At 40.2% G+C, this 24,996-nt stretch overlaps 1 protein-coding gene across 1 annotated transcript in view; it reads left to right on the top strand.

Moving 5' to 3' along the window:
* The window catches only part of LOC122804269 (aarF domain-containing protein kinase 1-like), a 1,777,942-nt gene that overhangs the window by 1,342,978 nt on the left and 409,968 nt on the right, over window positions 1-24,996 (top strand). The window lies entirely within an intron of this gene.

Below are 24,996 nucleotides of genomic sequence, written 5' to 3'. Positions count from 1 at the left end.
CCCTCTCTATTTATTTGCTCCCAGTACCTTGATTCCTTTGCCACTTTTCCCCACATTACGAGTGCACTGGCTGTCTTTAAATATAATTACATTGCACATTGTTCTCATAAATGTATTAAATGTTTTAGTTGCCAGAAAAGCTGCTCTTATTCACTTCCAATCATTTCAAAATTTATTTTTTACAGAGCTGCTTGTCTCTGTACCTTTTAATTTTATGTTTATCTCAGTAAACAATGTCCAGATCTCTCAGTTTATTGCCATCACCATTAGTCAGCTTGTTCCATGGAAACATAAGAACAGAATACTCTTGTCAAGTAACACTGAACATTTGTTTGCTAAAGGAAAACTATTCATTACACTGTGGTATCTCATTAAAAAATAAACAAAAAACTGGTCATTAGATTAAACCAGTGGCATTCATACAGACATTCACCTATGCAAAAGTAAAGAAAGCATTTAATTTCTACAAATATAATCAGTGCACTTTTACACCCTATCCTCACCCCAACAGCCCACAATTATAACCTATGAACTTAAATGTGCTTTTGTTCAGCCTTTCTTCTCTTTTTATAGGTTCATAGGTTCATAGGTTTATACTAGGCTATCTGCCCTAAGGCATTTATAAGCCTAGCCCAAATTATTGTGGCTTACGCCACCCCTTATATGAAAAAATACTGTGCCCATTAGTTTGTTGTGCCTCTGTCCAGCAGTGACCCAGAGATGATTCCCGGGGTAAACCTACGATCTCCCATCCACAGGTCTAGATTTCTCTTGAACAGAGTCAGCGAGGTGCTCTGCCTCACATGGACCGGGATTTTATTCCACAGCATAGGGAGTCTCTGAGTGATAAATCTATCCCTCCAGCACGTCCTATTTATATCCGTGCTAAGGTTTAAGTCGCTTGCTCTAGTGGTTTTGGTGGATTTGGATTTTGAGGTGGAGCATGTCCATTAATTCCGGGTTGGACATGGCCTTGTATGTCAGGCACATGTCACCTCTGAGCAGACGGTATGCGACTGAATAGAGCTGGAGTTTCTTCAATCTGGCAGCATATGACAGATTTTGGAGTCCTTTATCCTTTTGGTGAGGAACGTTTGGGGTCTCTCCAATTGCTGCAGATGTCGGGTGAGATACATCCCGAATGGGGCATTGTACTCGATCATTGGTCTGATAAGTGAAGAGTACAGGGAACAATGACCTCACTAGATCTGGATGTGAATCCCTTCATGATCAGGTGGGCAATGTAGAAGGTCTTTCTAACCACTTTAGCAATGTGAGTGTCAAAAGAAAGGCCACTGTCAACCTGGGTCCCCAGGTCCCTGATAACCTCTTCTGTGCTTAGTGGATTGCCACCTATATGGTAGCTTGGGGTTACCTTGTTTTTCCCGAAGGGTATGACTATACATTTTTGGCGTTTAACTTCAGGCCATGGCTCTGGCACCAGCTATCTGTTTCCGTGAGTCCCTTCTGAAGGATATCAGTGTCGATGCACTTTCCACTATGGCCCAGTTTGCAGTCATCTGCAAACTTTGTCAGCCAAAGTCCTCCCATGTTGGCCTGTACTTCTGAGAAGTAGATGCCAAACAATAGGGGCCAAGGACCGAGCCCTGTGGGACACCACTTGTGACCGGCTTGGAGTCTGACACAGCGCCAGCAACTCTAACCCTGTGGGTTCTGTCCTTAAGCCAGTTTGCAACCCATCTTGTGACATATGGGTTTACATTTAAGCTGGTAAGTTTTCTACAATACCCGAGTGGGGTATTGTGTCAAAGCCTTTGCAAGGTCAAGGTAGGCTGTATGGACTGCCTTTCCCTCATCAATGGCCTTGGTGACTATTTGAAGAAGTCGACCAAGTTCAAAAGGCATGATCTTCCCTTGACAAAGCCAAACTGGGTCGGGTCCAATGTCTGCAAGTCCCTATATCTTTGTTTATGAGCTCCATTATGATCCTCTCCATAGCTTTGCAGACTAGACTTGTTAAGCTTATGGGGGTAATTACCAGGGTCCGTGAGGCGCCACCTTTGTGGAGTGGGACCACAGTTGCCGTCACGCCACTCCTTGGGCACGTATCCTGTGGTAAGGCTGAGATTAAACAGCTGCCTTATGTGCGGGTTTAATTCCTCATTTAGCTCGTGTAGCACACAGCCGGGGACACCATCCGGTCCCATTGATGCTGTGTTTTTAGCTTTAGAGAGAGCAGCTTTCACCTGCGCATTTGAGATGTCCGGGAGGCTACACTCGGCTGGGATAGTTATCTCTCCTTTAGGGGAGAGGGGTGAAGTTTGCACTGAACCTGTCTGCCAGTATGTTGGCAATGTCTGTGGGTTCAGTGATTTTTGTATCATTTTGGACTAATTCTGAGCATATCTGTGAGTTTCCACCCAGGTTCCTAACATAGCTGAAAAAGGCCTTATGATTGTCCTTTGAATCCATGGCAATTTTTCTCTCAAAATTGGCCTTAGTTGATTTTATGAGTGCTCGTATTTTTTTACTAATAATGATCAGGGGTGACTTCCCTTTTATGGATTTTGTTCTATCATGTAATAGCTTTCTCCTCTTATTGTAAAGTTTGTTAATGGCTGGGGTCCACCAGACTGGACGTTTGCCCTTTGTGGAAAGAGTCTTGGTTTTATTTGGGATTGCCTGATCCATGCAGTCCTGGAGGTGTTCATAGAAGGCATTTGTAAGGGCTTCCGCAGCTTGGGTTGTGGTTTCCTCTGACTCAGGGGCCTTGAAGGATACCACACCAGTCTTGAGTAGTGTGAAGTTTGCTTTAGAGAAGTTCTTCACTATGGTCTTTTTGTTTGGGGTGGGGGCGGGATGTGGATTTCCAGTGAGATTAGTTTATGATCAGATCTCACCAATGAGGGATATACTTCCGGTGTGGAGCATTTTGTCCCCATGTTTGTGACAATGAGATCTAGTATATTTTCTCCTCTCGTGGGAACAGTGACTAGCTGTTCCATGGCATTTGAATTTATGAACTCCAGGAACCGTTGGGCTAGAAAGTTAGGGCTTGAGTAATGTTCCCAGTCTATATTCGGGTAGTTGAAGTCACCCAATATGATGGTGTTTGGAGATACATTTATACCCTCCAGTGTCTTCAGGAAGGCTGTATATTGTAATGACTACATTTCTTAAAACTAAAAAAAAAATAAAAAAGTGCTTGTTTACTTTAGTATCTTTATCACATACAGCAGTCACTGAAAATGCTTTACTATATAACATGCAGTTCATATCATGAAATGTTTTAAAGAAATACTGTTACAAACAAAATTTGTTTTACTTTTTTTTTTTTTCTCTTTAGTATCTTACCAAACATTAACATAAAGTGGGGTACATGTCTGTCAGTCCCTCTTGCAATTCAACAAAAATCCAATCTTTCTCAGTCTCTTTTTCTTGTAAAGCCATATTTCTGAAATGTGATTGATGCTTCATAGTCTCATATCCATGTCCCAATCCCAAACTCTGGTTCAAATCGATGGTACTCCTGTTTTTTCTAGTCAATTCCTGTGCTTTTTTCTCTCTCTCAAGCATTTTCCTTTGGAACATTACAAAAGGTTTCAGAGGCAAAGTCTCTCAATGGGCTTTATTATCAGAACAGTGAGAAGCAGAGTTCCATTCTGTTTGACGGTTCACTTTTTGTTGGACACATTTTTGTATTTCCTCCTTAGGTTGTTCCGCAAAAAATGACTTTGATCCTCCAGGAATAAAAATATTTTGAAGACAGCAGGATACACCAGCTTGAATCTCTCACCTGCCTTCCGACATTCTCTGATTGCTGGGATAGTATACAGTGGTTCTCTTCTGTCTAGTATAGAGTGAATAATCATTTTCTACAAACACTCTGCTGTCTCCAATTTTTAATATTTTTCCCTCCTACCACAGTTTTGTCAGGATCAACTCTTTCTGCTGGTATGATTGAATCTTTACTAAAACATGTCTTCGCTGCTTTCTCATGGAAAGGTTTGGAGCATGCACACAATGTGCCCTTTCAGTTAACAAATCCTGCTGTGAAGTACCAGTGCAATTACGTATTATGATTTTATAAAATTAATACAATCTGTTCCTTCTAATTTATCCGGTCTAGCTAAAAATCTCATGTTTTCTCTGCATGCTCTGTCCTCCAACTGCTACAATTTTTTGAAACAGTTCTTCTTGAGCAGAATTGTACTCAGCTGACCTTTTCCTCATTCTGACTTCTGATTTTTGCAGTGCAGTTTTGCCAGTTAATCTGAATGGCTGTTTAAAGCTTTTTCCATTTTTTCAGCCTTTTATTATTTGAGTTGATATACACCTTGAATGTTTCATTTATTTCAATCAGCTGTGAGCACATTTGCGATATTTTTTCCTAAATTACTGAAAGCCATCTTATAGGTTTATAGGCAGGTACTAGGCTATCTGCCCGAAGGCATTTATAAGCCTAGCCAGAATGTGTTGGCTTTCTCCGTCACCTTAGATTAGTTCCTTGTGCCTCTGTCCAGCAGAGTCACTGAAGTGATCCCCAGAGTAAACTTTCTGTTTCCCATCCACTCGTCAAGTTTTCTTTTGAAGAGTGTTAGTGAGGAGCTCTGCCTAAAATAGATTGGAATCTTGTTCCAAAGCATGGGAAGTCTCTGGGACAGGAATCTATCCCTCCAGCATGTCCTATTTATTGTTGTGGTGAGGTTTAGATCCCTAGAGCGTGTGGCTCGAGGGGCTAAGGTTTTCTTTAGGTGGAGCATGTCCATCAATTCTGGGTTGGACATGGTCTTGTATGTCAGGCAGAGATCACCTCTGAGTAGGCAGTATGCAACCGAGTACAGCTGGAGTTTCTTCAGTCGAGCTGCATAGGGCATCTGTTTGAGGCCAGTGTTCATCTTGGTGAGGTACTTCTGTGGTCTTTCCAGCTGTTGCAGGTGTCTTGCAAGGTACATCCCGAATGGGGCATTGTACTCTATGATGGGTCTGATGAGTGATGAGTAGAGGGGCACAATGACCTCTTTTGATCTGGATGCAAACCCTTTTGTGATTAGTTGGGCCACATAGAAGGATTTTCTAACCACTTTGGCAATGTGATTATCAAAGGAGAGATTACTGTCTACTTGGGTCCCCAGATCCCTTATTACGTTTTCCGTATTTAGGGCATGACCACCTATGTGGTAGTTTGTGGGTACTTTGTTTTTTCCAAAGGGGATGACTATGCACTTTTTGGCATTTAGCTTGAGGCCATGATTTTGACACCAGGTATCCGTCTCAGTGAGACCCTTTTGGAGGATGTCTGTGTCAGCAGGAGAGTCAATTATAGCCCCTAATTTGCAGTAGTCTGCAAACTTGGTCAGCCATAGTCCTCCTGTGCTTGCCTATATCTCTGAGAAGTATATGCCGAACAGGAGGGGTCCTATGACTGAGCCCTGGGGAATGCCACTTGTAACTGATTTAGAGTTGGACCTAGCTCCCGCAGCTCTCACCATGTGGGTTTTGTCCATGAGCCAGTTAGCAACCCATCTTGTGATGTAGGGGTTTATGTTCAGGCTGGTGAGCTTGTCTATAATGCCAGAATGGGGAATGGTGTTGAAGGCCTTTGTGAGGTCTAAGTAGGCTGTGTGTACCATGTTTCCCTCATCTATAGCCTTGGTAACTGTCTCAAAGAAGTCCACCAGGTTTAGGAGGCATGATCTGCCCTTAAAAAAGCCGAACTGGTTAGGGTCCAGTGTTTGGAGGTTCCCAATGTCTCTGTTAATGAGTTCCATGATGATGCGCTCCATAGCCTTGTGGACCAAGCTAGTCATGCTTATAGGGTGATAGTTCCCAGGGTCTGTTGTGGCTCCACCTTTGTGGAGTGGAATAACCATTGCTGTGCGCCATTCTATGGGTATGTAGCCTGTGGAGAGGCTGAGTTCGAACAGTGTGTTTAGGAGAGGGGTTAGTTTGTCTTTGAGCTCTTGTAGGATGCAGCCTGGGACACCATCCGGTCCCATTGATGCTGTGTTTTTGGCTTTGGAGAGGGCTGTTTTAACCTGAGTGTCTGTGATTTCAGGGGCTCTACATTCTTCTGGTATGGTTATGGGCCCTTTTGGGGGTGAGAGGGGGGTGAAGTTTGCACTGAACCTGTCTGCCAGGATGTTGGCGATATCAGTCAGTTCAGTGTATTTTGTTCCATGCTGCACTATCTCCGAGCAGATTTGAGCATTGCTACTTACATTCTTGACATAGCTAAAGGATGCCTTGTGGTTATCTTTGGAGTCCTTGGCAATTTTTCTTTCGAAGCTCACCTTGGATGATTTTATGAGGGATCGTAGTTTCTTGCTGACACTGATCAGGGATGTCTTCCCTTCTTGGGATTTTACTCTTTTCTATACTTGTTTTCTCCTTCTGTTGTTTAGCTTGTTTATGGCAGGGGTCCACCAGACTGGTTTCTTTTTCTTGGAGGAGTGAGTCTTGGTTTTGCTTGGGATAGCACAATCCATGCATTTTTGTAGGTGCCCGTAGAATGCATTAGTAAAGGATTTTGCAGCTTGGACAGCATTATCCTTTAGCATGGGGGCTTTGAAACTTTCCACCTTGGTCTTAAGTAATGTGAAGTTTGCTTTTGAAAAGCTTTTCATAGTGGTTTCCTTGTCCAGGGGTGGGGGTGGAATGTGGATATCCAAAGTGATTTGTTAATGGTCAGATCTAACCAGCCAGGGGTTGACCTCCAGTGTGGAACACCGGTCACCCATGTTGATGACCAGGTCCAATATGTTGTCACCTCTGGTGGGAGTGTTGACCAGTTGATCCAGGGCATTTGAGTTTATAAATTCAAAGAAATGTTGGGCAAGTGAGTTAGTACTTGAGTTGTTCTCCCAGTTAATGTTTGGGTAATTGAAATCACCCAATATTAGAGTGTTTGGTAGGACCTTTATGTTTCCCAGTGTTTCCAGAAATGCAGAATGGGGGTCCTGGGACATGGTGGGTCATCTGTAGCAAGCTGCAATTTGAATTGCAGTTTTTCCCATTGTTAGTTGCACATGGATGATCTCTGAAGCACCGTGCTGTGCCACTAACCTGGAGGTGTGGGTATCCTTGATGAATATGGATACTCCCCTGCCTTTTGTATTTCGGTCCGGGTTCTGTGACCAAAATGTATGGTATGAGTTGTAGCCTGGTAGTGCTGGGGTGCTCTCTGGAGCCTTAAACCATGTTTCTGTTACTGCACATATATTGATTTTCTCCATAATGAGGAGTGCCTTAAGTTGGTGCATTTTGAGGTTTAAACTTCTGGCATTGAGTAGCATTGCCCTCAGTTTTTTGTTACTTGTACTTTTTATGGCGATCGGTTTGTCTTTTGAGCATTGCCTATAAAAGGCACTATGGGGGTGGCAAGAGCCTTGGCCAGTATTCAAAAGCCTAAGGGTGACAGGTGCAAGCCGTCTCTAGCGAAGCAGCGTGGCTTGTCGAGCATGTCATCCCAGGCGGACACACACTGGATCCCCTTTGAATGACACCAGAAACTTAGCCAGTTGTTGAAATTGATAATTTCTTCTTTATACCATGGTATCATTCTTGGTGAGGACAGGATGCTACTCAGGGTCAGGGTCATACCGGCCTGGTATGTGATCAGGGGAGCTCTTCCATGTCTCTTTTCATGTAGTCCGGGGAGGTACAGCTCAGGTCATTCACACCAACATGGACAATGACAGAGTTGTATTTGTACTTGTTTTAGAGTGACCTGAGTGCTTGTGTTATGTTGCGGATCCTGGCACCTGACAAACAGCTAAAAGTAACCTTCTCCTTATTCAGCCTAGTGAGTGGGACTTCAGTGTGCCTGACTATAGAGTCACCTATTACTGGTATGTTGGGTATGTTATTTTGCCTTAAGGGCTGTGATTGCGTGGCTCACTGGTTTTGTGAAGTATGTGTTTCATGGTTTGTGTTGGGGGGGGGGTGGAGGTTGCTTAGATGTCTGCTTTGGAGGCCTCTGTTGCTTTTGCAGATTTTTATTCAGAGCCTCCGAGTATGTTTTTGTGTATTTATGTGTGTTTTTTGCTGGTGTTGGTTTAATGGGTCTATGTAATACTGGTGGTGTGATACAAGTATTTCCCTTCTCCTCTTGACTGTCTGATCCAGTCTTGGGTGGACAGAGCTTAGCCTCCAGTTTGGCTGTATGCATCTCTCGCATGTATTAGTGTTTGGTGGTAGGAGGAGAGGGTTGTCTGTGTACATGTGGCAGTTATAACATTTCCTCAAAATGCCCAGATTCACCAGTTGGACTGGAGAGTACACCTGAAATTGCCCTTTGGACATGCCTGGATAGGTACAGTGAACTGTTTTACTGAATGGCTATTAAGGTCGAATAGAGAGCCTTGTCCTTCTGTACAGTATAGGAGGTCTAGTACTAGGGTTTATAAGTGCTTGCTATGAGTTTTGAGCAAGTGCCGGACTGAGAAATGAATGGCTTGAGTTCTTAACTTGAAAGTTTGTCTAGTTCCAAGGGAAAAATTGAAGAGGAGACTTTGTGGAGCCAGGAATAGTTATACCCTAGCTAATTGGTGCTGCCCGGCGCACAAAACCAGGCAAATGCTGGAGCTTCAGCTGCTTTTTTGCTGGACAACTGCAGGATTATTTCTAGTCAGAGTATTCAACTCACCTTTTCTAGTTGCTGTTTTTTGGCACCCAGGCACTGAACTTACCAGCCAGTAATTGAATTTTACTAAAACAGGCAGAATTACTGGCCCTGATCTATCATTTCTTTTTTTCACACTGGGAAAACTGAAATTAAGCTGTTGCTCTGTGTTATAGAGCAAAACATGTGTGTAACTTTAAGAAGCTTTTCCAGATGTAGGCATGTGCATATCAATGGTGAGCATGTGCAGGCAGCAGTGTTATTTTGAGAGAATAGCCAGAGTGTTAAAATGTATGAGTGTAGTAGTCAGTCTCTTTATAAGTTTAAGTTTAAGTTACTAAACCTCAGTCCTGATGTGTTTGTGTGTAATAAAGCTGCTTGAACCGAACCCACAACTGTTCGTCTGTTTTATCCTGACTGAACAAGTAAGTTGGTGTCAGAACCGGGATTGAGAATGCAACTTCTTCAAGCCACGAGGTGCAGAGTTGATGGTAAAGGTATATTGAGCAGGTTGAGTGATACAGTGCTCAAATGATCAAAAAGGGCCAGAAACAAACCTCAGGTGACCAAAACTTGCACAAATGATTTATTTTGTAAAGAAAATGAAACGGAGCATTTGTAAGGCACAAAACACATTATTAATCAAACGAGTAGCACAAAACGCATTATTAATTAAACAAAGTGTTCAAAACCATGATATTTGATAAAACTGTCAGAAATATCTATATGGGGCTCAGAATTACCTCTGGTTTGCATAATGAGCATGTTTATAGTAAATTGAGCACATGAAAAGTACAAGGAGCATGATAAGAGATTAAATGGGCATAATGAGTACAATAAAAGGTCAAAATAAGCTTAAAGAGCAAGCCATCTGCATTTATTTTAGTAAAAGACCATGTTTTGGGCTTAAACTACTATTTTGCATTGACCAAAGCCATTCAAAGCATAACTAGAGTTGTAAAGTATCTCAGAGTGTGCAAAGTGTTTCCAGTGTGTGTGCTTTATTAGTGTAATTATTTCAAAGAGTTTGCTGTGTCTAAAGTACAGTTATTTTGCAAAGTACAGCCATTTCAAAAAGGTTTCTTGTGCTTTGCCCATTTATTCACTGAGTACCGCCATTTCAAAGTGTTTTTTTACACTGTTCAAAGTTATCTTGCAAAGTACAGCCATTTTTAAAGGGTCTTGTGCTGTATACAGTATATTTGCAAAGTGCATTCATTTTGAAGTGTTTCTTACTCTGAGCTTCTTCTGCTCTGTACTGTTTGTTCGCAAAGTACAGTCATTTCAAAGTATTTGTTACACTGATAAGGAGTAATTTCACAAAGTACAGTGATTTTAAAGAGCTCTTTTGCTACGGAGACTTATTTGGAAAGTGCAGTTATTTCAAAGAATCTGTTGTGGTATTGGGCATAATTACAAGTTCTGACATAAAGTTCTGGCGTATATTTATATGTGTATGTTCATATATAATTCCAAGCACCTTCACTACTGTGTGTTGATATGTCCGAGGCATTTTGCAGACCCAGTCCACTTGTGTTTGATTATAATATTGCAGAAAATTGGAGAGTATTTGAGCAGGAGTTCAATATTTTCATACAAGCAGCTTTTTTCTGACAAAGATGCACATACAAGGGCATTCATTTTGCTTAACATAGCTGGGTCAGAGGCCATTGAAAGTTCATTTGTGTGTGTGCCATCAATATATGCAGGAAAGGGGAAAAAACGCCATATTGTTGTATCAGCTGAATCAAAACAGGACCCTGCGTGTTTGAAACATAAATTTAGAGAAATGTGCAATCCCCAGACAAATGTTACATTAGATGGGCACCTATTTTATACAAAAGACCAAAAGCCAGATGAAACTTTTGCAGCTTATATCACTGACTTGAGAAATAAGGCTAAAATGTGCATATCTGGTGATATGTAAGATTAGTTAATAAGAGTTAGGCTTGTGTGTGGTGTTAATAGTGCTGCAGTGAGATTTTCCTTTGTGACAGTGATTTAACATTAATCAAAGCCATAGAGATTTGTCAAATCCATGAGCTCACAGAAAGGCACCCAAGTATGCTTGCAAGTGATAAGAGCTTAGTTTCAGCTGCCTCTAGAGCAAGCATAGACAGCATGCAACATGTGGCAAGCAGAAGCAAGCCTAACCTATGAACCTATGAACCACATGGCAGCTGCAGCCCCTATGGTTTCCCCTGGGAAATCCCATAACTTTCTAGCAAGTTCCAAAACTAGCTCAGCAAAACAGACATGTTAAGTACAGTATAAGGGTGAGTCAGCAAAACCCAAGTCAAGTCTTATTGTTAACTGTCATAATTGTGGTGCCAGTCATGAGTCTAAAAGAGAGAAGTGCTTAGCATTTGGTCAGCAAAGCCACAAGTGTAAAAAATGGAACCACTTTCAAAAGTTTTGCAAATCAAGCAAGCCTCATTCTGTTGTTAAGAAAGGTCACTCTAAAAAGCAAGTTGATCATGTAGTATCCTTTGGGAAGCCATCCATCCCTGGTAACTATCATATTGACAACACACCTCTTAGAGTTGACCCAATAGTCAGGGACTTAGGGACACACATAGATAGTAATCTAGCCTTTGATCATCACATGTCTACAGTGGTGAGAAAATTATTCTATGTTGCTCAACTTATAAATAAAGGTATGGCATCTAAGTCCAAGGAAGACATTGTTCTACCGTATTCGACATTCATCAGACCTATCATTGAGTAGTATGCCCCCTTTGGTATGTACCTAACCAGGCATATCCAACAACTGAGGTTCCTCACTAAAAGAATACAAGGCATAAGTAATATGTCCTATGCAGACAGCCTCAAGGCCCTATCCCTTTATTCTGTCTCCTACAGGCTTTTGAGTGGAGATCTATGCCTGGTATACAGGGCATTGTCAGACCCCACTCTGATGGTCCTCCAGCATATCCACAAAACAAGCAGCACTAGAATTACCCATTCTAAAGACCTAAACCTTGCCTGCAGTATAAATAGGACCTGTTGGAGAGATAGGTATGTATGCCAGAGACTACCCCATCTATGGAACAGGCTTCCCATCCATGTAAAGCAGAGTTCCTGCCTAACCCAGTTCAAGTGCAACTTGGACAACTGGATGGGAGACCAGAAATTCATCCCTGGTTTGGCATCTATGTCTCTAATGGACACAGGAAACCTATAGATGTTTCATCTCCCAGACCCATGCTTACACTTATCAAGGGTATCAGAACTTGTCAGAGATTTGGGATACATGGCTAGGCTTAAAAAGGCCCTTGTGGTCATTAGCCTAGTAGAGCAGAAACATTTGCTAGAGTGTGTGCTGGTGAGCAACTTAATTTGGCTAATTGTGCGAAGCTTGTTGCTTATGGAGGTGAAGAGATTCAAACTGATGGCTGAGTAGTGCTTTCATGCTTTTCAGTTGGGAACGGTTACAGCTTGCAATTTTATGTAGTCAGAAGACCTGTATAGTCATTATTAGGTCTCAGAGACAGTTTAAGAAGGAAACTGCATTCTTTTACCAAATAAATCCATCATGTAAGCATGTGTCACTTCCAGCTTCAGTAATGCTATTTTGTCAGAGTATGCTGATGTTTTCGACAACAGGCTAGGTAAACTTCCAGGTGTATACTCAATGAAAGTAGTCTCAGAGGTCAGTCCAGTGGTCAGACCAGTGAGGTGAGTTCCAATAGCTATGCAGGACAAAGTCAAGGTCCAGCTAGACAAAATGGTGCAGCAGGGTGGATTTGTCTAGTCACAGAACCAACTGAGTGGGCGTCTTCCATGGTAGCTGCTCATAAGAAAAGTTCAGATGAAATCAGAGTATGCATTGTCCCTAGAGACTTGAACAAGGCATTAAAGAGACCTCATCATCCTATGCGAACAGTCGAAGAGGTTACCACCCTCTTGCCAAATGCCACTGTGTTTTCTATCTTAGATGCAAAGAGTTAATTTTGGTAAGAAATGCTTGATCACAAATCTTCACTGCTGACTACATTTTGCACACCATTTGGTAGATACAGATTCCTCAGGATGCATTTTGGAATAAATTCTGCCAGTGAAGTCTTTCAGCATGCAATGGAGCAATTTTTTTCAGGCTATCCGTGTGCTATAATAGTTGTTGATTTACTGGTTGGAGGCAATGGTAAAGCAGAGCATGACAGAAACTCATTTAAGTTCTGGACAGAGCACATGAAGTGAACCTGAAGCTTAATCCTCTGAAGTATAAATGCAGACTACCAGAAGTTACTTATGTAGATCATTTATTTACCAGTACAGGCTTATGACCAGACCCATCCAAATAAGCAGCCATTCTCAATATGCCTTCTCCAGGCATTGTCCAGTCCCTACAGTGTTTCATTGGTATGGTTAACTATTTGGGCAAGTTTATCCCTGACTTTAATGAGTTATTAGTGCCTTAGAGAGAGCTGACACACAAAATGTTGCCTTTTCATGGTTGGAACAACACCAGAGACCATTTGAGAACCTCAAACAGCAAATTTCAAATCCACCTACATTGAGATACTATGATGTCCACAAACCAGTAGTTCTTTCCTCGGATGCTTTAAAGTTCGCTCTTGGTGCAGTTATTCTTCAAGAGGGCAGACCTCTTGCCTCTGCATCTAGAACTCTTACCCAAAATGAGATACAGTATGCTCAAACTGAGAAGGAACTTTTGGCAAGTGTGTTCACATGTTCAAACTTCCATGATTATATTTCTGGCTGAGCTATCCAAGTTTTAATGATCATCAACCTCTAGTCACTGTTTTAAAGAAGTATATACATTACGGCTCCAGCAAGATTACAAAGAATGATGCTCAGATTATAAAAGTATAATTTCAAATGGTCTACACAAAAGGCAAACTTCTTTATCTGACTGATACCCTATCCAGATTGCCTAGAAATACCACAGAACAGCTTGATGCAGAGAATTTTGACTTTGATGTCATGGAAGTGCATACTTTTTCTACCACGAAACTTGATGTGCTTAGAGATCATACAACGACTGATCCAGTTTTGCAGAAGCTCAACCACTTCATCAATGTTGGATGGCCGTCAAAGCAATCTTGTGTACCACCAGAAGTTCAACCATATTTTCCATACAGAGATGAGATGCTGATGGAAGATGGTATCATTTTCAAAGTCCAGAAGTTATTGTTCATACTTCCTTACAACATGAATACATTCAGATTTTGCATCATGGCCACCCAGGTTCCGAAGTTACCAAAAGAAGGGTGAGAGGAGTAGTATTTTGGCCTTCATGCTTTCATCTTGTTCAGTATGCAATAGTACTAAACCGCATTTGCAAAATGAGTCACTTCAGCTAAACCATATTCCTGAACTACTTTGGTCAACAATAGCCACTGACATATTTGAATGGAACAATCAGCATTACTTAGTGTTGGTAGACTCTTATTTGAATTGGTTTGAGATCGATTTGCTACCTAACCTAACACTCAGTGCTGTTATTACTAAGTTGAAACATCATTTCTCAATCCATGGTAGTTCAGACAAAGTTGTTTCTGGCAGTGGTACCTACTTTACCAGTCAGTTGTTTCAGAAATTTGCAAAAGAGTGGGACTTTATCCATGTTACTAGTAGTCCAGAATACACACAGTCAAACGGCCTTGCTGAATGTGCAGTACAGAGTGCAAAGCAATTACTTGAGAGGTCAAAGTGTGACAATACTGATATCTTCTTGAATTTACTTAATCTCAAAAATATACCCCGTGACAACCTACTAGGCTTGCCTGCTCAGTGACATCTGTCTAGGCAAACCAGAAAAACCTTACCTATCAGTTCTAGTTTGTTGGTGCCTAATGCTAAAAACACCAGAACAATCAAAGCCCAACTCTTTAAGAAGCGTACCTTTCAGAAGTCCAGCTGTGATAAAATGAGCAGATTTCTTTGTCTGTTAAAAGAAGGAGAGAGACAGTGAGGATGCAAATAACGAAAGGCTTTGATAGAATTGGTCAAGTGAAAGGCATATGTGCCGGGCCAAGATCATGCTTAGTGGAATCTGAGGGTGTAGAATACAGGAGAAATCGTATGCATCTTCTGGTGTCTGAAATTATGTCACAGCATTGTACTTGTGATACAGGCTGTAGATCTCAGAGCAATCCTGACAATGTTCATGCTGAAGAACATGTCTCAGTATCCATTCCCATTCCTGATGATGTTCCAGATGTCTCTAAAGTTGAATATTCCTTGAAGACAGTCCCCATTGCTAGATGCAATTCTGATATTTATGTTACACGATCAGGTCATATTTCTAGACCTAGTGTAAAATACACAGCAGCCTGGACATGATTGTTTTATATGTGTCTAATTTTGTATGGTTGTATGTCAAACAATTAGTTTTGTATAATTGTATGTCAGAAGATCATTTCCGTATAAGTGCATGTCATTGAATACTGTCATTTGGTATATGATCTTTTTCTCAAAGAGGGAGGATGTAGAACAGAGCATGTGTATAACTTTAAGAAGCATTTCCAGATGTAGGCATGTGCATATAAATAGTGAGCATGCGCAGGCAGCAGTGCCATTTTGAGAGAACAGCCAGAGTGTTAACATGTAAGAATGCAGTAGTCAGTCTGTTTATAAGTTTAAGTTTAAAGTTACTAAGCTTCAGTCCTGATGTGTTTGTATGTAATAAAGCTGCTTGAACCGAACCCACAACTGTTTGCCATGGCAGCTGGTGACTTCAAATCAAAGGGGGCTGCAGGAAACAGCTGAATGGGTGGGGCCAATGGGAAGGGGTGTGACCAACTAGAAAGGGGTGGAGTTATGCTCAAAACCACAAAAACTGGGACTTTAATTAAATACGCTTCCCTGTGTGCCAAACCATCATTATGAGAGTCCAATCAAGACAAAATGAAGTGGAGAAGAAAAAAATATTTCAATGCATTGGCTACATGACAGCTTATTTAATATCTAGATGGAAACAAAAAGGTTGTAAGGCATGAAAAAATATATTACTGGAATGCCAGTCAAAATAAAGTATAAAAAAACAAGCAGCACGCAACTCAAACCACTTCTCCTTGCACTGCACTTCTAATTATAATTTATATTCAGCTTTATAAACATACCAAGTAACATGCTGAAAGTAGCTGTCTATATGATACTGATTACCCCCACTTGTAAAACTGTTTCTTATCCAAAAAAGACCTGCTGTTTGACAACAACTATCTACTTGTTTCATGGATAAAACATGATCAAAGTAAAAAATGAACAGCAAACAACAAACATGCTCAAAATAAATTGCTTAAAGAATTACTGCAGAGGTTATGGACCACACATGATAGATTGGCATTCTGTTTAGTTTACGGTTAAAGCCTGCAAAGATGACTGCAAGCCTCCAGCAAATGTAATGACCTTCTGAAAATACTGTAATCCTGTCCTTTATTACAAATACTGTCATATGCATTTCAATAACTAAGGCTTATACGTTATCTAGTTATGTAATATTGTCTGCATGGCAGCAACCAAAAGGCTTTCAGTGTTGATAATTCTTTAACAGTATGCTTATTAAAGCTTACTTGCATCTTACAATCTGATGGTCATTTAAGCATTGCTACTTAACAGACAAAAGGCACTGCAACAACATGCATTTTCTGAATAATAAGAAGCATAATCAACAGTATAAAAATATGACAGAAAACCAGAACATTCTGCAAAATCAAGGACAGATGAAAAGCCACTGTAGTACTTGTGTCTACCTTGGATGGTGGGATACCTTGCACACTTACACTGCATAACTGCTCCTTGCTTTGCTTGGACACATCCAGAGTCACTACATGGGGGAGTGGGGTACAACAAGTATGTCACAATTTGAAATGTCTCTGGCTGATGGTGATGGCCCTGACACATTTGTCATACCTCTCCGCTTCAGAGCAATAAATCTGGAAAAAGCCATAAATAGAAGTGGAACAAAGGCCCAGAAATAAGGACAATTTTTAAATACTGCTCTTATAAACTTAGAAAGATAATAGAATAGTAGGTCTTGCATTAGTATGAATTTTCTGATGGGTATGAAATCTGAAACTCAAATGTCTGTCATTATTTTCTAACTTCAATCTTTAATGATTTGCCACTAATTTGCCAGAAAACCACAACTGTATGAAAAATGGACCAAAAATGTGATGCAAAAATATAAAATAGCCACACAATACAACTGGGAACTTGTCAAAGAAGGGACACTTTTTTAGTATTAGTACTGTTAAGTTGAGCAGCTGACAAAATAAGAGAATCTACATGCATTTCTAAAATAAAAGTAATCTGTAACTTTGATCATTACAATTATTTATTAATTGTAAACATTTCATGTTTCTTCCAAAATTGCCATTTTGCGGAGAGATTATTAGGGGGAGAGCAAAATTTTGAGCCAAAATCAGGGACAGTTGTGAGGTTTGGATATACCTAATTTTAAAGCGATTTATTTGCACAAACCTCTCAACATCTTAACCCAGGAAATCTGGACAAGGCCAAATATATTGGGGGGAACAAACAAACAGTACTAAAAATTCCTCTTGTATAAACTTAGACAGTTGATAGAATAACAGGTCTTGCTTTAGCATGCATTTTTCTGAAGAGTATGAAGTCTGAAACTCAATGTCTGTCATTAAGTGACTTCATTCCTAAATGATTTTCCAGAAAACCACACATTTTATGAGGAACAAAACAAAAACAAGAAGCAAAAATCTATTCATTCTGCAAAAATCAGGACAGTTGAGAGGTATAGTTCAGTTGGGAGAATTGTGTGGCAGAAATCCTACACGATGGACTTAGCTCCCTAGGTGTGGACAGTAAGTACCCCCCCCCCAAAAAAAAAAAAACAAAAGATCTAAGAGAAGTGATTACTTCAATCTGGCTTCATCACTTTCAGTAGCATTCAAACTCAATCAGTGAAAATATTCAGTAACAAAAAAAGTTTGTGCTTGTAGGCAGTTGATTTAACTGGTTCCTAATCAAACACATCCAAACAAGAACTAGCAGAAGGTGTACCTGAGCTGATCAGATAATCAATAACACCTTCCCGATTCCTTGTATAATACAGTACAGTTGTTAGAGGGGATTTTAAATTTATTGTTTTGAATATTTTCCACTAAACAATGAAACAAAATGCATGCACCAGTAATGACAAACTGCCCAATTCAGAATATTTCCATCATAAAAGTGTACTCAAACTTCTACAATCCACCAGTATCAGTAAATATGCACAATCTCTGCAGAAGTAAAAGTCATCTAAATAATTCCACATTAAGGAGATATGTAACTAATGAAGAGGTTGCTGCTGGCAAACAACTTTATATTTAATTGTTTCATCTACAAGTAAAGTGCCTGTTGCCCTTGAGGAATAAATTGCCTATGTTACATTAAAAAATTATACGCTAGTAATATTGCAGTAGGCAATGGATGGCAAACTGATTACAGGTTCATAGTTATTGGGTATCTCCTCCAAAGAGGACATTCTCAGGACTGCAGCATCCACCCGCTTTAAGAGTACAACACAGTACAGTATCAGCAATGCATCTAAATACTGTGGGAGTAGAACCCACAGCCTTCTGCAGCAAAAGCAAGTATTCAGCCTGTTATGCTATTAACAGTGCAAGCAGACTCAGCATAAGCAGCTCTCTTCCCCTGAAGCTCTCAGTTCCTTTAAAATCAACTCTACACTCAACTGTATCTCTCAACTTTGCAGCACAAGAAATCTGGAAAAAGTGACAATTTATTGGAGGGGGACAAAAGCCCCAAAACAGGGACACATTTTAAACATTGCTTGTATAGTCTTGGAAATTTGCTAGAATAAACTGTGTTACCACCATGGATTTCACTGCCAATACTTGAACCCAGGACCCTGTGCACTACAGTCAGAGCAACATACCACTATGCCAAATCAGGTGTTTCTTGAAAAACAGGAAGACTGAAATTTAAATGGCTATCATTTAGTGAATTCACTTCTCACCATAGCTCTCAACCTCTTAGGAAAAACAACTGGACAAAGTCAATAATGGGGGAATACAGCCCCCAAACCTATTCAGTGAATTCAGTTCTCACCATAGCTCTCAACCTCTTAGCACAAAAAAACTGGACAAAGCCAATAATGGGGGAATACAGCCCCCAAAATACGGACAGTTTTCAAATATTGATCTTATAAACTTAGAAAATTGCTAGAGTAAAAGGTTTTGTATTACCATGTATTTTCTGAAGAATATGAAGTCTGAAATTTAAATGCCTGTCATTATTTAGTGAATTCAATCCTTCACTGATTACTAAAATCCAGAAAACCGCAGATTTTATGAGGAACAGAACAAAAATATGAGGCATAAATCTGAGCAGTTTTCACAAGTGTTGGTAGGTAGGGAATTCAGGTTCTTGCTACCTGTACCCAAGGTATAGGGTTTGAGCCTGAGTATCTCTAGCCACCAGGTATATGTAACTGGGGCATTATACAGACACACACGCGCACACACACACACACACACACACACACACACACATATTTCCAAATGTACCTGTATCCTGCCTTGCAGCAACTTCTGAACCCAAATCCCTTGCAGCAAGAGTGCCAAATACAAATTCCCGTACCGGGAGCCAATCAGTTGCTATCCATCCACATACATGACTGCAGACTTTGCAGTCTGATCTCCTTCCAGTCTATGTGGTTATAAACCGCATAGACTTCTGGGCATCTGTACACTGATGCCTTCTCTTTGTAATCCGGAATGGTTAAATGGCAGTCCGGATTGGAACTCACCGAGCACGAGCCACCCCTGACTGTTTCGACAAGTGGCACGTGTGCTACCATCTTGGAAAGCCCCCTAGTTTGAGCATTTTTGAACAATTTATCTTACTAATTGTTTCTGGACTGTAGTACTCTGTAAGGTCCCTGTCTAACTTTTACTCTAGGTTTTGTGTCTAGATTATATTCTATTAGTTTAGCTTTCCCAGGCATTTCTGAGAACATTCCTTTATTTCTTAACAAAATTTCTCTCACTTCCTGCTTTTTCACGTTTGACAAACATTTCTTTAACTGTACCTTAGGTAGAGGTTTTATGGGGTCCGCTACAGGAACATCATTAGCTTGCAAGCTCTCTGCAAAATTCTGTGCTTCCTTCCATAGCTTCAGCACATAGATGTCATAAAGATAACTCAGCCTTTCAGTTTATTGGCTGTCTAGCCTTATAGTTAACTTCATTTATTCTGTCTGTTACCTCAAATGACCCCCGCCATTTGGCCAGAAATGTTTCTACCATGGAGATCATTAGCACTAGTAATTGAGCTCTTGGGTTCAATTCTGTATGATTAGTATTCTTTTTATAAACCTGTAAGATATCCTGGATGGTTTGTATGTGCTGTTTTACTTATGGAGATTATCAGCTACCCTGTAAGACTAGATTAATGTGCTGTCACACTTGATGCCTTTTCCTCCCTTTCCCGTTCCTTTAATAATGACAAGCAGCCCTCCCAGATTTCCATCATCTGGAAGTTCAACTGGGTAAACTGAGATGAAGTAAGAGGCACTTCTCTGACTGTAGACTGTAAGTGAATAATGTAGTACCTAGTCACTGTTTTTAAAACAACTGCATCAACAAATTTCCTCAGTATGGATTTCATGGTTTTATTAAACCTTTCTACTAATCCATCAGTTTGTGACTGGTAGATTTATGTCTTCATCTTCACGACTTTAAAAGCTATTGGTGTGTATCAGAATAGACAAGTCATTATGCCACCAAACTTCCAGAAACAGTGCCATTCTGATACACGCCAATAGCTTTTACTAATAGCTCCATGAATGTTCACAGCAGTATGTTCAGGTGTAACATTTATAAGAGGTATTTGGGAGAAGTGTCACTGTAGCAACAAATTTCTTTGCTGATAGAAGTCCAGAAGGCTGTGGGTTGTATTCCCACTGTAGGTGATTCAATTGGTGATACTCCAGTTCACCGTTATGGGGTTGTTCCACTCCTGAGTGTGTTGTCCATCAGATGAGACATTAATCTCATATTCAATATGCTTGAATTGGTGGTAGCTCTGGTAGATGTAAACAAAATCCCATGGCCCCAATCAAAAAGGGTAGGTGTTGCTTTATTTTTATATGTATATCTTCTGCATCACACCCATTCCATTTTATTTACTTTTCTACAATATTTGCAAACATTTACATTTAAAATATTTACAATATTGTCAATATTTTTCAGCTTCAGTTGCACAGACATCAACATCTTTCATTCCATCCCCCCATCCTTTTCTCCTCAACCAACATTTTTATTTCAGCCGTTATATCACCATTATTGCTATTGTTACTGAACAACAATTCATTGCATCTTCTTTCCCACAGCATCCATACCGTTAGCATTAATGTCCTATCAGCTTCACATTTTTTTTCATTTTTCCCATGCAATATTATATCCATGCTTATGTTTCAAAAAAAAAAAAAACCTGTCCACTTATCTCATTCTGGACATCTCAAAAATTGTAAAAAAAAAGAATGTTCATGTCCTGGGGGAGGGGGGGGGGGGGTCTGAGCAAGAAGAACAGAAGCTCTGTATCTCTTTTATTATGCCTGGACTGCAGAATCCTGGTAATCTCAAACTTTAGTTTTGTTGATTTTAGGATGACCTTTAGCACATGACTAGCTTCATTACTACTATATTGTAAAACTTTGGCACTGGTAATTTTTTCTCTTGCTTTTCTTACTTTGTGTACAAGATCATCTTTTAATGCAAAATAATGTTAAGAAGAAATGGGAACACCATGTTCACTTTTCTTCCCTGAGTGTTTTAGTTATGTTTTGTGTTGCTGTACTTAAAGTATCATCCTGCCATTGTACCTTCTTAAAGTTTATATGGCTTACTTGTAAATCCACTAACTCATAATTACTTTATTCAAGGTATTTGCTATTCAGTGTTCTTCCAAGTGAAACAAAATTGACTGATAGAGATTTTGCTAATTTTAAAGTATCCATTTGTACTCTTTGCATTAGTAAGTAGAGACGGGTATATGTACTGCAAAAGAATTGCTTTTAGAGAGCAGCATATTTTTTTTCTTACTAAGTATTCTTTACCAAGTGAAACAAAGGGACAGACAGTGAGTTTACAAGTTTTAAATTATTTCTTTGCACTCTATGCATTAGTACTTTAAGGGGAGTGTACTATAAAAGAGCTTCTTTAGTGAGTAGCCATTGTGGCTAGCAACAATGTCCTTGTGGCGAACAACCAAGTGAAAAGTTTTTTTATGACATATTTTAAGCTTATTTAATGTTATAGGATAGAAGAAATGGATAAATACTGTTTAAATGACTTGCTGTAATGAGGTTATTTAATCTTATGTGAGGTGTGTAAAATGTGTTGGTGACAAACAGAAGGGTAGGTCATAGAAAATGGATACTGTTTAAATGTAAGGACATACCTAAGAGAGCTAACTATAGAGAAGTAGGCACACAAGTGCAGAGAGTGGAGTAAATGAGCATATAAGTTCAATGTAAATTCAATGTAAATTGTAAATGTTTTAACTTTCATGTGAATGTTTTTTATTTCATCATGTAATTGTTTTAACTTTTATGTGAATGCTTTTACTTTTTCAATTATCTGGAGCTTTTCTCCCAAATGCCTCCACTGAAAAAGCACTTATGTCCAGTCGGACTTTCCCGATTAGCAAATGTAAAATGAATAAAATAAGTTGTTTAGGGGAAAATGAATGGAGGTGCACAGAGGATTTATCATGTCTTTAAAGAGGGTTATAGTGAAATAATAAGATTAAAGCAGGAAAAACTATGAACACTTTTTCTTAGTAGTTAAAATCAGGAAGTTTAATGAAGTACAAAGTGAAATATTTTTTTTTTAATTGAAACATTAAAGGAAACAGGAACATAAACAAATGAGTCCCTATATATTTGACTTGAGCAGTGTCAGGAGACAAATATAGAAGCCCAAAATAGGGAAAATGCAGTTTAGGGAACATGAAAGGAAATAATAATGGATTGTGGGTATGAAGTTGAAAAAAAATAATACATGTCAAGAAGTACAAGGTGCTAAGACTCCACAGTGTTTTGAAAAGGTTGATAGTGACTGTCCAGAGACAGTGAAAGAAAAAATAAGGAGAAAAGCACTGGAGACAAAAACTATATTCTTATAGATATTCTAAGAGATATTTAAGTTTTAACAAATCGCAGTTATATGTTTACATTTCTATAGAATTAAATAGAATGTTAATTTGTTTTGTTTTTGAAATATTTATAAACACAAGATTTATTTCTAGTTTCTTTACATAAGCACAGTGCTTATCTGCCGATTTATGTAAGTTTCGCCCAGTAAAGATTTGTTGTTTTGCTACTAACAAGTGAAACTATTTTTAATTGCAACAAGAAGATTTTTTAGGTTCATAGGTTCATACTAGGCTATCTGCCCTGGGGCATTTATAAGCCTAGCCCAATTGTGTTTGGCTTACGCCACCCCTTGATTTGAGTATACTGTGCCCTTTTTAAAGTTTAGTTTACTGTGCCTCTGTCTAATAGTGACATGGAAGTAATCCCTGGGACAAACCTACGATCCCCCATCCACTCATCAAGATTCTTTTTGAAGAGAGTCAGTGAGGTGCTCTGCCTAACATGAATTGGAATTCTATTCCAGAGCGAAGGGAGCCTTTGGGTTATGAATATGTCCCTCCAGCATGTTCTATTTATTTCTGTGCTGAGGTTCAAGTCCCTCAAGCACGTGGCTCTAAGGGATTTAGATTTACTGAGGTGGAGCATGTCCATTAATTCTGGGTTGGACATAGCTTTATATGTCAGGCATAGATCGCCTCGAAGTAGGCGGTATGCAACTGAGTAGAGCTGGAGTTTTTTTAACTGTGCAGCATATGGCATCTGTTTGAGTCCCTTGATCCTCCTGGTGAGATACTTTTGGGGTCTTTCTAATTGCTGCAGGTGTCGGGTAAGGTACATCCCAAAGGGGGCATTATATTCTATGATGGGCCTGATGAGGGATGAATAAAGGGGCACAATTACCTCTCTTGATCTAGATGTGAATCCTTTCATGATGAGGTGGGCTATGTAGAAGGTCTTTCTAACCACTTTGGCAATGTGGTTGTCAAAGGAGAGATTGCTATCAACTTGGGTCCCCAGATCCCTAATTACTTTCTCTGTACTTAATGGGTTACCACCTATGTGGTAATTTGTGGGCACATTGTTTTTGCTAAAGGGTATGACTATACACTTTTCGGCATTTAGCTTTAGACCATGGCTCTGGCACCAGTTATCCGTCTCTGCGAGACCTTTTTGAAGGATGTTTATGTCAGCTGGAGAGTCGATTATGGCACCCAGTTTGCAGTCATCTGCGAACTTGGTGAGCCATAGTCCTCCCACGTTGGCCTGTACCTCCGAAAAGTAAATACCGAACAAGAGAGGTCACAGGACAGAACCTTGTGGGATGCCACTTGTGACCAGTTTCGAGTCTGACATGGCTCCAGCAACTTTGACTCTGTGGGTTCTGTCTTTGAGCCAGTTTGCGACCCATCCTGTGACATAGGGGTTTATATTTAGGCTGGATAGCTTATCTATGATGCCCGAGTGGGGTATTGTGTCAAATGCCTTTGCAAGGTCCAGATAGGCTGTGTGGACTACCTTCCCTTCATCTATGGCCTTGGTGACTGTTTCGAAGAAGTCGATCAGGTTCAAAAGGCAGGATCTGCCCTTGACGAAGCCAAATTGGGTAGGATCTAGTGTCTGTAGGTCCCCAATGTCTTTGTTTAGGAGTTCCATGATGATCCTCTCCGTAGCCTTGCAGACTAGGCTAGTCAGGCTTATGGGGTGATAGTTTCCAGGGTCCGCAGAGGTGCCACCTATGTGGAGTGGGACCACTGTTGCTGTACGCCATTCTTTGGGCACATATCTTGTAGTGAGGCTGAGATTGTACAGCAGTTTTACTTGAGGGATTAGTTCTTCTTGGAGTTCATGTAGGACGCAACCCAGGATGCCATCTGGTCCCATGGAAGCAGTGTTTTTGCTTTGGAGAGGGCAGCCTTCACCTGAGCATCAGAGATGTTTGGGAGGCTGCACTCTGCCGGGATAGATACTTGCTCTTTTGGGGGGGAGTGGGGGGAGAAGTTTGCACTGAACCTGTCTGCCAGGATATTGGCGATGTCTGTGGGTTCAGTGTATTTTTTGTCATTTAGAATCAACTCAGAACAAGTCTGGGAGTTGCATCCCAGGTTCCTAACATAACTGAAAAAAGCCTTATGATTGTCTTTAGTGTCCTGTGCAATTTTTCTTTCGAGGCTGGCCTTGGAGGATTTTATGAGGGATCGTAATTTTTTGCTAGTACTGATCAGAGATGCCTTCCGTTTTAGGGATTTTGCTCTATCATGTAGTAGCTTCCTCCTTCTGTTGTACAGTTTATTTATGGCTGGGGTCC

The sequence above is a fragment of the Protopterus annectens genome, chromosome 6.part0, assembly GCF_019279795.1.
Source record: "Protopterus annectens isolate FY-2018-M chromosome 6.part0, PAN1.0, whole genome shotgun sequence".
Classification (NCBI taxonomy): Eukaryota; Metazoa; Chordata; order Ceratodontiformes; family Protopteridae; genus Protopterus; species Protopterus annectens.
The sequence above is the reverse complement of the archived record's forward strand: the minus strand, read 5'-3'. Positions and strand labels throughout refer to the sequence as shown.